Genomic DNA, 14,379 nt, shown 5'->3' with positions numbered 1-14,379 from the left:
GGGTCCTTGATTACCCCAGTAGACTTCCATTACATAACTCATGCTAAGTATGATTAGTAGGACATTATCTACTCTTTATTTCAGACATTACATTAGTTATGCATATGCCTTAATTAACTATGAAAAGGGCTTGATCGGTTGGTCTTACCCTTCAAACTTTTGCACTTTCCTATATACAACTATTTTCTTTTAGGGGACTCTACATTCCCTGCTTATACTTATTCAATTACACTTATGCCTTCAAATTTCATCGCACTTTTCCATTCCAATCTAAAGGAAACAATTCACTAACACATGTAGCTATACAACTCTACTAACAAGCACATTCACATTCCATCATACACCATAAATACATGCCTACACTATAGCATAAAACATATATCCACTAATGGATTATACACACAACATTACATATCTATAAGGATAACATGAATACATACTTGAAACTTACTATTATATATAAAATGCTATAAAACTGTGAAGAATCTAACACTATTACAACAAAAATCCTTATAACATGCCAAAGCTCTCTTAGGTGCTTATACATCTGTAACTTGCCAAACTTTTTTTGGCTTGGGGGGGGGGGGTTTGAGCTAGGAGGCTTAGTAAGCATAAATTTCTTAAAACAATTTCATGCTCTTTTAATTACATACATATGGTTATCAATCACATGAATGCATTAATCATCAAACATTTGCATAAATGGTAGTCATGTCACTAGTGGCTTCCTTAATAATCTAATGTGCTCAGCTGATATAGAAGCTTCTCAGGACTTCTGCTTAATATAACCAATGTGCTTAGCTCATATAGATGCTCCTCAGGACCTTCTCTTTTAAAAATGACATGTGTCATGTATCATGGGTCTCATAGGGTCCTCACTTGGCTTTTTGGATCCAAACCATACAAAACATAACATAATACTATATATCATTTGGGAGTCATTGGGTCATCCATGATCTACCTCACAACATAAACATTTATGCAGTAGTAGTAAGGTATGATTCTAATGCATCACATCTTAATATCAATGCATTTCGTGATGCATGATTATGCTTAAGTAATAAATACAATAATTAAAAGCAGTTTAAATTAAATTAAGTAGTTTATACTTACCTCTTATAAAGCTTATTCAATTCTCCTTAACCCCTAGGTTTGGCAGGTAGGCCTTAACTTCAAATGTGATCCCTCAATGTTCTGACATCAAACTGACTCAAGGCCTGACTTCCTTAGAAATTGATCACCAATTTTGATCAAGTGGTGAAATAACAAACATATAAATTCTATATACAAGACTTTCTAAAAACATATATGTTATAATAAGCACACAAATCTAAGGCACACACACAAATCGCACAATCACACAGTATTGAAAAGAGAAGAAGAATAACACAGGTTTTAACGTGGTTCAACCGTAAGGTCTATATCCATGGGCAAGACAAGAGAAAAAGTTTTACTATGATAAAAAGAGCAAGATACAATCAATCAGAACTCTCAAACCCTAACCCCAGTGTGCTTCCCGAATATCTCACAACTTTACCGCAAAGGGTAGAATATTACAATATTTATACTGGTCTATACCGCGGGCACATTGCCCCCGCACCCTTAAGGAGATCAGTGGTGGGCTTTGGGCTTGGGCCTATCGGCCTGTGCCCTCCACTACCACTACAGATCTCACTTTTTATACAAATCACGTCACAGTGTGAAACTTTCGGATCAGGTCACAATTCGGGTCCATGAAAAACATATCCAAAATTCAAAGCCATAAATATAACAATATACAAAACCTTAAATCTTTAGTTCTAGGTTGTTTTGGGTAATACAAATAGGTTTTGGAGCCTTAGAATGAAATGGAAAATTAGGCTGGCAAAACCAACTTCGGCTGCTGAAGTCCTGAGCTTAAATGCCGTTTTTGTCTAGTAGCAATTGCAACTGCCGAAGTATTGGACTTCGGTCCCAAACTTGAAAATTTTTAGATTTTCTTAAGAAACTACTACCACTTTGGCTGCTAAGAAAATGATTTTTAGCAGTTCAACCTAAGAATTTTTAGAATTTCCAAGTCAAAAACATGTAGAAAACCTTGCCTAAACAACTGAAAACTCAACCTCAAGACTCTAAAACATAATCCAACTATAAAAACACATTTCTAGGGCATCTATGAACTTAAAAACATCCTTGGACGCTACATGCATCCATTAATAACAAGAATTTAATATTCTTTCTAACTTGATTCAAGGAAAACAACAAGGATCAAGATACCCATTTAACTTAATTAGCATGTATTACTTAATTCCATCTAAGAAAACTAGCCAGTTTAGGCCTATACACACTTGAAACTTTGACAAAACTCATAATAAGATATATAATTGCAACAATGTCATCAAAACCCCAACATGCAACAATTTTCCTTAACCTTAACAAGTTTAAAAACTTGTCAAAATACGCATGTAATTAAAACTAACCTATAATGCCCTCACTTTAGGTAGTTCTGTATATTCTACTATTCCGGTGACCAATGGCTGTCCGGAGAGCTAGAATGTCTGAAATTGTATTTAGACAAGAGTAAGGAGTCATAAATAATTTAAATAAGTGTAAGAAAAATTAAGAAAAAAATTTAGAAATAAAATACAATGAAGTTAAACGAGCCGATACCCTGGGAATGGGTGACCTAATGGGAGGTTGTGGTGAAGATAGCTAGTAACCCTAAACCCGAGGGGAACCTTACGAAATAATTTCTGAGATGCCAGAGAAGAGTTACGGCATCCTAGGTGGTATTAGAATGCTAAGAAAAGGTTAAGAGAATTTTTAAGATCGGTATAGACAGTTTTATTCCGTTAAGCAAAACAAAGGGCATTTTGGTCATTTCATCTTTAGAGATGATTTTTGACAAACTTGTCCAATTAAGTGATTAAATTATATGAAATAAAATATGAATAAATAATGCTAAAAATTTAATTGAAAATGAGTAGAGGAGAAAAGAAAAGAAAATGAAGTAAATGGGACTTATGACATCACCATGATGCAATTAAAAACTTTCCACCCAATCACAACTTGACAAGAAAATTAAAAGGGGTAAAAATGACGTAAAAATGACATAAAACAAAACAAATATGCATCTTCTTCACCATGGGCAGCCGAACCAAAGAGAAAATAAAGAGAGAGAGAAGAGAGAAACCTCCATTGGAGCACACTTCAAGCTTGTGTTCTACCCCCAAAACCACCTCAAAACCCTAGCTTTCCTGTACAAAAATTTATCTTCACACCTAAAGCAAGACTTGGACAGCAAAAAAAAAGAGAAAAAGTGGAGTTTTCAAGCCTTGGGGATTGGCTATTTCAAGGTTAGTACTACCTTCTTCCCTTTCTCTTCTTTAAACTTGAACTTGAGTAGGAAAATGGAAAGAAATTCAAGAGAAATTGAGAAATTATTCATGTTTAATTCAAGAGAAATTTTGGCCAGTTTATGAGTTAAGGGAGTTGATGAATTTGAATGAAATAAATTGTGATTATTGGAGTTGTTTAGTGTGTATATATGAATAGAATGTTAGTTTTACATGGGTTGTATGAAATGGACATTTGAAAATTAGGGTTTGAGGCATGAAGTTAGGGTTTTGTTCATATGTTATTGAATTGGAGTCCTAATGGTCAATTAGTGACCGTTCGGCTATATTTGATGAGGAATTGAAGTGATTTATGCCAATGGAATTGAGGTCAGGTATGCTACCTTAGGTGACCTGCAGGGCTAGATGTGATTCCAACAAGCTTGGATAGTTGTAACTTGAGAGGTGTAGGTTCAATTGGTGCAAGACTAATTGGACATGAGACTAGACACATAATGGCACAACTTTGATAAAGAAACCTTGCCCAGAAAACAAACTTAGAATACCCTAAAAATTAACAAAATATGGGTAACCAATTCTGGACCTGGTAAAAGTGACCAAATGAACAGTGTTTGTTCATTTGGCCATAACTCAGTGTAAAAATGTCCAATTGACCTGAATTTTATATCAATAGAAAACTTAGACAATTTAGAACAACTTTTATGAGGAATATAACTCAAATTTTGACCAGAACTTAATGAAATTGTCCATCAAAGTCAGGACACCAAATCTGGTAGAGCCAATTATGTCCAGAATTTTGGGTATAGGTCGATCTGGCCAGTTATGGTAAAATAGCCATAACTTGAACTAAAAAACTCCAAATGGAGTGATTCAAAAGGGAAATTGAACTAGACACAATAAGGAACAACTTTGATTAAGAACATTTAGCCAAATTCTCACTGTAGAATTGCCTAATGGAACAGTGAACTCTAGCACTCAAAACTGAAATTTTTTATTTATTTCCTATTGGTTAGAAGTATTGATTGGCAACCAATGCCAACACTTTTGCGAATTAAAATGTGATTATTTCATGTGGTTAGAACTCATGTAACTATTATGTATGAGAAAGCCAATATTTTGAATAAATAATATGTGAATAGTAACCCCAAAAACATAAGAAATAATAATAGAAATTAATACTTTGCATAATTAGTGGTATATGAGAAACAAGAAGGATGTTTTGAGTATAATGGTTTATGAAAACCATTATTGTGAATTATGATGAATATGAGTGATATAATGAATGTATAAATTATGATAAATGCATAATTTATGTAGAATTGTATTTTAGAAATTTATACTTCTGCTAGTAATAAAAATTAAAATGTTATAAATTATAATTGGAACATATAATGAAATAATGATACTTATGAACCCTTAATGGTACTAATTTGCCCATGTATTGCCTAGACACGTGTGTCAGATTGGATAGATTGGTATGCTAATAGGGTATTATTTTAGCAGTATAGCATAAGGCTTCATGCCTATATTCATGGCTTTATGCCCACACTCATGGCTTTTATGCCTGATTACTTGTTATCATGGCTTTTAGCCATACTGATATGTTATCATGGCTTTTTAGCCATACTGACTGCATACGTGATTGACATACTGAGCTTACACGTCTCATGATATGATGACCTGAAACACTGTAGTGTCTAGTGCCAATGACTCGCTTATCCAGTTTAGCCAACCTGTCATAGATTACTTGGGCAGTGAAATTTGTTAAGAATAATGTGAATTAAATGAATGAATAAGAAAGAAACTAGAATTAGTTTTAAAATTTTATTTATTATGCAATATTCAAAATACCTAGAAATAAATTAGTGAAATGATAAGAAGATTTACAAAAGAAGTAGAATGTGAATAAATATTACAAATGTGTCCCTCATAGTAAATTAAGACTAAATTTAATTGTAACACCTACATATATAGTTCTGTGCAAATCACCGATCCGGTGACCGGTGTCAGTCCAGACAATTAAGAGGATTAGGACCATGTTTAAATCATCTAGAAAAGACCTGCATAAAAATAAATAGCCACTATATGATGATGAAATGAAAATTTTGAAAACAAAGCATAATGTGTTAAATGAGCCGGGGGTCACAGCAATAGGTGACCATACCGAAAAGTGACTGCGAGGTCAATTGAAACCCTAAATTCGTATGGGGCATTGTGACACTGCAGTCTTGAGAATTATTATGAAGCTAGTGGAAATGAGAAAACCACAGAAAAGAGTTGAGAAATAGGTCAAATAATTAGATCAAGGTTCTGGGAGAAATATAGAATTATTGGTAAACCGGGTCAGACCGGCGAGGGCAAATTGGTCAATTCACCCCTAGAGGTGACTTTTGGCTTAATTGTCCAATAAAATGTAGGAAATTAAAATATTCAAAAATGGAATCAAAGTGGAGTGGTTAATGGAAGAAAAGGAGAAAGAAAAGAAAAGGAATTTAAATTTAAGGAATTATGTAACACCCTCCCTGTAGCAACTCCGTACATTCCACTATTCCGGTGACCAGTGTCGGTCCGGATAGCTAGAACGTCCGAAAAAATATTTAAACTAAAGTGAGAAATCATAATTAACTCAAATATTAATAAGAAAAAATTTAGGAAAAATATTAGAAATAAAATATAACCAAGTTAAATGAGCCGGTGCCCTAGCGATGGGTAACCCAGTGGGAAGTTGCGGTCCTTGCAACTAGGAGCCCTCGACCAGGGGAAAAATTCATAAAATAATTTTTGGGACTCCAGAGAAGGGTCATTGAGGTTTCTATGGCATTAGAATGCCAAGAAAATGCTTAGAAAATTTTTTCAATCGGTACAGATAATTTTAGTCTGTTAAGCCAAATGGAGGGCATTTTGGTCATTTCGCCTTCAGAGGTGATTTTTAGCCGACTTGTCCAGTTAACTAAATAATTATTATGATCTAAAATATGAATAAATATTGCTAAAAATTGAATTGAAAATGAGTAGAGAAAAGAAGAAAAGAAAATGAAAGAAAATACATAATTATGACATCATATGATGTCATTAAAAAGAGCTCTACCAATCATCTTTTAACAAGCACCTTTAAATCAATTAAAAACGAGAAAAAAGAGTTAAAAATTGAAAACATTTTCTGCTCTTCTTCCACAAAATTTTGGCAGCCTTCTCATTCTCACCCTCAACCACCATTAAAGCTCTAAATGAGCTTGATTCCCTAGCCAATCTTACCCCTTAACCCTAGGATTCCTTCACTAAAAATTATACCCACACCAAGGAGAAGTGTTTGGCATCCAAGAAAGAATAAGAAAGTAAAGAAAAATTGAAGTCTTGGTTAGCTTGGATTTGAGCTACAAGAGGTTAGTGCATATTTTCATATCTCTCACTCTTTATTCCATGTTAGAGGCTCAAATTGAGTAAGAAATTGTAAGGAATTGAAATAAAATATATGTGTATGAACACCAAGAAATTCGGCAACCATGGGAGGAGTTTGGAAATTATTGATTTGTTTAAATTAAATTGCTTAGAAATGGTTGTTGATAAGGATATTTGAGCTAGATGTTGATTTGTGTATGTTAGATAAAGTGATGGATTGTTAGGGTTAGGGTTTTGAGATTTGATTAAGGGTTTAATGTTTAGATGTTTAAATTAAATTCGAATGGTTAATTAGTGACCATTTGATGAATTTTGATATTAAATTGGAGACCATTGTGGTATTGGAATTGAAATGGTATGCTGCCCTTGGTGACCTGCAGGACTGGTTGTGAGTCCTGCAGGTTTGGGCAGCCATAAATGGAGTTGTATAGTTTCAATTGGTGCAAGGCTAATTGAACATGAAATTAGACACATAATGGCACAACTTTGGTGAAGAAACACTACCTAGAAAACCAAACTAAGTTGACCTAAAAATTGCCCTAATCTGGGTGACTTGCATTCTGCCTGGGCAAAATGACTAAATGAACAGTGTTTATTCATTTGATCATAACTCAGTGTAGAAAGGTCCAATTGACTTGAAATTTTACCAGAAGAAATCTGAGGCATAGACCTAACATAAATCCAAATTCTGACCATAACCTAGTCAAATTGCCAACCAAACTTAGGTTACCAAATCTGGCAGAACCAGTTTTGCCCAGAATTTTGGATTCTATCCAATCTGGCCAGTTATGGTGTTTAGGCCATAACTTGAGCTACAAAACTCCAAATGGAGTGATTCAAAAAAAGAAATATAACTAGACACAATAAGAAACAACTTTCATGAAGACAATTTTGCCAAATTCCTACTGTACAAATTACTACTGGAATAGTAAACTTTGTGTTTGAATTCTGAAAATTGTGAATAACCAACACTAAGCTTAGAAATGGTATTGGTAACCAATACCAACAATTTAAAATGCAAAATGTGGTATGTTGGGAATATTAGAACTAATGTACCTATTGTTTATTCAAAAGTCAACATTTTAGTTGACTAATGAAATGAATAGTAACACTTAAACTTCAATTTCAAGAATTGTGAAATTTAAAAGTGTAACATACCCTAGTACACCTAGCAAGATTGGTTTGGATAGGTTGGCATGCCAATAGGGTTTAGTTAGCAGTACTACACATGACATTATGCCATTCTATGATTTCATGGCTTTTAGCCATTATGACATTGTGTTGAGACTTGGCCTTGTGCCTAATGTTATTACAGCTTATTAGCTATTCTGTTGCACACAGGGATATACATATGTGACTGATGGTGTGACGGTCTGAGGTACTTGATACCCAGTGCCAATTTACCCGTTTATCTAGCCCAGTCATCCAGTATAGGTTACTTGGGCAACCAAAAATGAAAGTGAATAAATTTAATGAAATAATGAATATAACAAGTACAAAACAAATAAGACTACAAATAATTATCAAAAAATGGACTGTGTAACACCCTAACGGTAGCAACTCCGTACATTCTACTGTTCCGGTGACCGGTGTCGGTCCGGACAGCTAGAACGTCCGGAAAAATATTTAAACTAAAGTGAGGGACCATAATTAACTTAAATATTAATAAGAAAAATTTAGCAAAAATTTTAGAAATAAAATACAACTAAGTCAAATGAGCCGGTGTCCAAGCGATGGGTAACCCAGAGGGAAGTTGCGGTTCTCGCAACGAGGAGCCCTAGACCTGGGGGAAAATTATAAAATAATTTTTGGGACTCCAGAGAAGGGTCATTGAGGTTCCTATGGCATTAGAATACCAAGAAAATATTTAGAAAAATTTTACAATCGGTGCAGACAATTTTGACTCGTTAAGCCAAACGGAGGGCATTTTGGTCATTTCGCCTTCAGAGACGATTTTTGGCCGACTTGTCCAGTTGAGTAAATAATTATTATGATCTAAAATATGAATAAATATTACTAAAAATTAAATTGAAATTGAGTAGTGATGAAAAGAAAAGAAAAATCAAAGAAAGGCTCATTTATGACATCTTGATGATGTCATTAAGAACTATAACCAATTGCATTCAAACAACCAAGTGACTAACTAATAAAAGAGACAAAGAAAGACCAAAAATTCTGGTCATCTTCTTCTTCTTCTTCCTCAAAACGTGACCCTCTCTTCTTCCTCCCTCCATGAAAATTTTCTTTCATTTCCTCCATTTTCCATGAATTTCCACTATAAAACCCTAGACACCTTTCATTAAAACTTGTCCATACAACTTGGGGAAGTGTTTGGCAGCCTAGAAAAGCAAAGAAAGTGGAGTTGAAGCTTAGAAAATTCTGCCCTACAAGAGGTTAGTGCTTACTTATGCAAAGATTTCTTTATTTCCATGTTAGGGACTTGAATTTAGTAGAAATTTGTAAACTAAATGGACTAAATTCATGTGTATACATACCATGGATTTCGGCTTCCCTAAGGAAGGAACAAGATTGAGTGTTTTTGATGGACTTAAAGTGGACTAGAGATCATGTTTGAAGTACATAATTATGTGGATAATGACTTAGCTAGTTAACTAGGGTAACTAGTGTGAAATGGAGATGGGAATTAGGGTTTTGAGAAGTGAAAATTTGACTTGGCTTAGGAAATTGTTAGAGAACATTTTAAGGGTCAATTAGTGACCATTTTAGGTAAGTTGACCATAATTTGGACTGAAATGTAGCATGGCAAAGTGAATGAGTATCTTTGCCTAGGGACAGCGGGGTGGTGAAATTTCAGTCCACTTAGACAGCCATAACTTTCGCTGTGTAGGTCCAATTGGTGTTTGGCCAATTGGAAATGAAACTAGGCTTATAATGGCACATTTTTGTTGAAGAAACCATGCCCAAAAGACCAAAGTAAGAGGACCAAAAGTTGGCCCCAATCCGGATACCCTGCAACAGCACCTGCAGAAATGACCAAATGAACAGTAACAAGATATGGTCAATTGACCTGAAATTTTTACAGTAACAAGATATAATATAGACAAACAACTTTCATGAAGAAACCTACCCCAAATTATGCCATTAACCCATTCAAATTGTTGAACAAAGTTGAGTTATCAAACCTGCAACTCTGCAGATTTACATTTGAACAGTAATGTTTGGATGGCTATAACTCTCTCTAGAAAACTCGGATTTAGGCGATTCTTGAACCGATGGAAACCTAAGGCATGGTAGAACATTTCATATGAAGAAAGTTAGACCAAATTATGAACTTAACTTGGTCAAATTACTGACCAAAGTTGGACCAAAATCTTCCAAAACCCAAAATTTCAGCAGGAACAGTAAACTTATTTTGGCCATAACTTGAGCTACAAAACTCCAAATGGAGTGATTCAAAAAAAGAAATTCAACTAGACAAAATAAGGAACAACTTTCATGTTTACCATTTCCTTAAATTCCCACTGTAACAGTGCTTAATGGAATAGTAAAGTTAAGCTTCAAAAACTGAAAATTTTGTTTCCCTTGGTTTAAGCCTAGAAATGGTAATGGTGATCACTTCCAACAAGTTTTAAATGAAAAATGTGGTATGTTTGAAGTGCCAAAGTCAATGTACCTACTTTCTATGCAAAAGTCAACTTTCTTGTTGACCAATGAAATGAATAGTGACACCAAAAGTTGAAATTCAAAGATTGAAGAATTTTAAAGTATCAAATGCCCTAGTATACCTAACAAGATTGGTTTGGATAGTTTGGCATGCCAATAGGGTATTGTTTTAGCAGTACTGCGAAAGGCTTTTTGCCTATATTCATGGCTTTATGCCCGTATTCATGGCTTTTATGCCGTATTCATGGCTTTTATGCCCGATTATGTGATATCATGGCTTTTTAGCCATACTGACTGCATACGTGGTAGACGTTCTGCGTCCCATGGTATGACTGCCCGAGGCACCGCGGTGTCCAGTGCCAACGACCCGTTATCCAGTCCAGTCGTCCAGTATAGGTTACTTGGGCATGGAAAAGTATAACTGTGATTGAACTGATTATTAAAGAAAATATGAAAATTAAGTATCAGGAATGATTACAAAAATACAAAGAAGCTCAAGATCATGAAGAAAATAATTAACGAAATGCATGAAGAAGTTAATATCATAAAACATGATTAGCCCTTGACTAAACAACAAGTTAGTAATTATTCATTTCTTATGAACACAATAGCAAGGAAATTATTATTTTTTATTTGCTTATTATATTTTCTTGTATTATTGGCACCACTAAGCTTTATGCTTAGCACGTCGCTTTTGCAACGCGTAGGTACTGAAGATTTGGACAGAGGGCCCAGTAGACCACAGATTCGGTAAGGCAGTTCACAGTTCTGCATAGTGTCCGTGTCACCTCACCATCCTCAGTGCATTGGTAGGACACTAGGTCCCATTTTGTATTTTGAGATTTTTGTAAATTTGGTAATTAAACTCTTATTTTAACATATGTATTTGAACAAATGTAATATAATTTTGTATTAATGTAAGTACTTGTAATTGGTGATTATAAATCACATGTGAGAATTTATTTATGATTTGAGTCTAATGATGATGTGAAATGATAAATAGAGGAATAGTTAAGAAATTGCTGTAACTTGATGTGATACAAAATGTGAATTGTATATGAGTACCATGAGATGAATGATTGAGAAATAAATGAAATTGATGAAATTATTCTGAGACTTTGTTGATAATTGGAGTTGGGATTGATTGAATATGATCATAGGAAGTGTTTCTCACAGGTTCCGAAGAACTGTTTTCTCCATTTTTAGCCGGTACTCCGCCGGATTTTCTATAAAATTTTCGGAACCTCAAATAAATTACAATTTCAATAAATGAATTATATTTCACAAGTTATTTTCAAAACTATGATAAAAATGAATTAAGATAACATAGAGTGCTCCGGCACACTGAGTGGCATAACTTGCTCGGCTACACTGTAGTCGGGTAAGGGATGTCACAGACTGCATAAGACATCAGAACATTCACTGCAAAATTATTTTCTGTTATTTCTTTTATTTCTATTATTGGCACCACTAAGCATTATTACTTAACGCATTGCTTTTTGCCACGCGTAGGTTCTAGAAAGATCGATAGAGAGCCCAGTAGACCACAGATTGGGTGAGACCATCTGTAGCTCTGCATAGTGTCCGTGTCACCTCACTGACGTCAGTGCATTGATAGCACACTAGGTTTCATTTTGGGTATTTTGTAATTAACTTTTATTTTCTCATATGTAATTGAAACTTATGTAATGTATTTTGGTATTAATGTAAATAGTAAAAATTATGTTTATGAATGAAAAAGTGAATATTTGTTTATGATTTTTACATGAATATCATATGAGATGAATGATTGAGAAAAGGAAATGTTGTTGAAAAATATTGAGATTTTGTTGATAAAATGAAGTTTGGGATTGATTGGAAATTTTGGAAGTGTTTTTCACAGGTTCCGAAGAACTGTTTCTCTATTTTTAGCCGGTACTCTGCCAGATTTTCTATAAAATTTGCTAAACCTCAAATAAATTGTTGTTTTCCATAAATGACACAAATAAATTATACTTCACCAATTGTACTTCATAATTATAAAAAAAATAAATAAGGGAGGATAAAAATAATTAAAATAAAATATGGTGTTCCGGTACACTGTGTGGCATATCTTGCTCGGATACATTGTAGATGGGTAAGGGGTGTCACAAATTATAACATCACTTATTACATAAGCATGACCCAATAAATGATAATTTTTAATTTAAGAAACTTTGAGATAATTTTGACTTAAAAGATAATTAAAAAGAAAAAAAATGAAATGATAAAAATTTCAAAATATAATTGAATTATGACCTTATGCATGACATAATTAAACTTTTAAAAATTAATTAATTTATTATGGGATAATTATCTTATTATAAAAAGACAAAAAATTAAAAGGAAAAATCATTTTCTTCTTCCCTAAAAACTTCAGTCGGCTCCTATTCTCTTCTCTCTCTTTCTCTTTTCAATTTCCTCCATTAATGGTCATTTAAGCTTCTTAAACCCTATTATTTCTTCATAAATTTCATACTCACCAAAGTAAGGTCTTGCTCTTTGGCTTTGATAGAGAGATTGGAAATAAGAAAGAACAAAAAGAAGTGAAGATTTAGAGTTACAAATTCTACTCAACAAGTAAGTTTCTCTTTCTAACTTAATTTGAGTAAAAAACATAGAAATGAGCTTGAATAAGTAAGAAATTATATAGAAACTCAAGAAATCACTCATGTATGAAGCTTTATGAGATTCAGTTAGCATGAAATTAATTAGGGTTTGATAGAAATTGTTGGAATTAAAGGGGTACTCATGCTTGATTGAGTAAGTGAGATTTGTACACTTAGAATTCATGAATTGAGGAAATTGACGAATTAGGGTTCTTAACCCTTAGGGTTTTGGGGGGAAAATTTGAGAATTTAGTGAATTGATGTACTTTGACCTAAGTGAGGTTTAAAATGGTTAATTGGTGTAATTTAGAATGTGTTTGAATGGTTAGAATTGAAATGGGATTGTGAATGTGTGATGTCCAATTCTGGATAGCTTGACCTGTACCCATTCAAATAGGTATAACTAGAAATTGGTTAGTCCAATTGGTGTGACGCCAATTGGAGATTAAAATTAAGACATAATGCAACAATTTTGGTGAAGAAATCTTGCCTTAAAACTGAACACAAAGTGGTGTAAAATTAGGTCAAACCCGGAATTGGCACACTGCCACTGTACAGAAATGACCAAATGAATAATATGGCCATAACTTGGAGTAGGAATGTCCAAATGACCTAAATTTTATACCGATGGAAAGCTGAGACATAGCACTACAACTTTTATGAAGAACATAGATCCAAATTCTGACCATAACCTATCCAAAAAGTGAGCTACAATCGGCACACCAAAACTGCCAGAACCAGAATTGTGCCCAGAATTCTGGGTTTGGACCGATTCGGCCAGCCTTATAAAAATAGGCATAACTTGAGCTATAAAACTCCAAATAGAGTGATTCAAAAAGGGAATTAAATCTAAGACAATAAGGAATAACTTTGATGAAGGACACTTAGCCAACCCAAACTAACCAGACCAATGGAGCAGCAGAAAACAGTGACCCAAAACTAAATTTTTAGATTTGCACCTAAGGAAATTAGAAATTAGAAATTGAATTGGCAATCAATGCCAACAAAATTGATACCCAAAATGTAGTATATGAGTGCAATTAGAATTAATAAATCTATTTATTAGGAAAAAGTCAATATTTTGACTTGAATATTATAATAAATAGTGACCCAAAATACAAAATTCAAAAGATACTACAATTAAGTAGGCATGAAATAAATTAATGAATTAATTATGAGATATGGTACTAAAACACTGTACATTTTGTGTTTCAATTGAAAAAGAGATTGGAAGGGGATATTCAAAGGAGAAACGAAAATTTGAGTAAACTAGTCGATAAAGAGGTTTGTGCACAACTAGTTTTTAATTGATTTTGTTCTAAATATTTCATATGATTAAATGACGTTATTTTTCTTATGTATTATGTTTATTAAGTATTGGATTTATTTCAATG

The sequence above is a fragment of the Hevea brasiliensis genome, chromosome 4, assembly GCF_030052815.1.
Source record: "Hevea brasiliensis isolate MT/VB/25A 57/8 chromosome 4, ASM3005281v1, whole genome shotgun sequence".
NCBI lineage: Eukaryota > Viridiplantae > Streptophyta > Magnoliopsida > Malpighiales > Euphorbiaceae > Hevea > Hevea brasiliensis.
The sequence above is the reverse complement of the archived record's forward strand: the minus strand, read 5'-3'. Positions refer to the sequence as shown.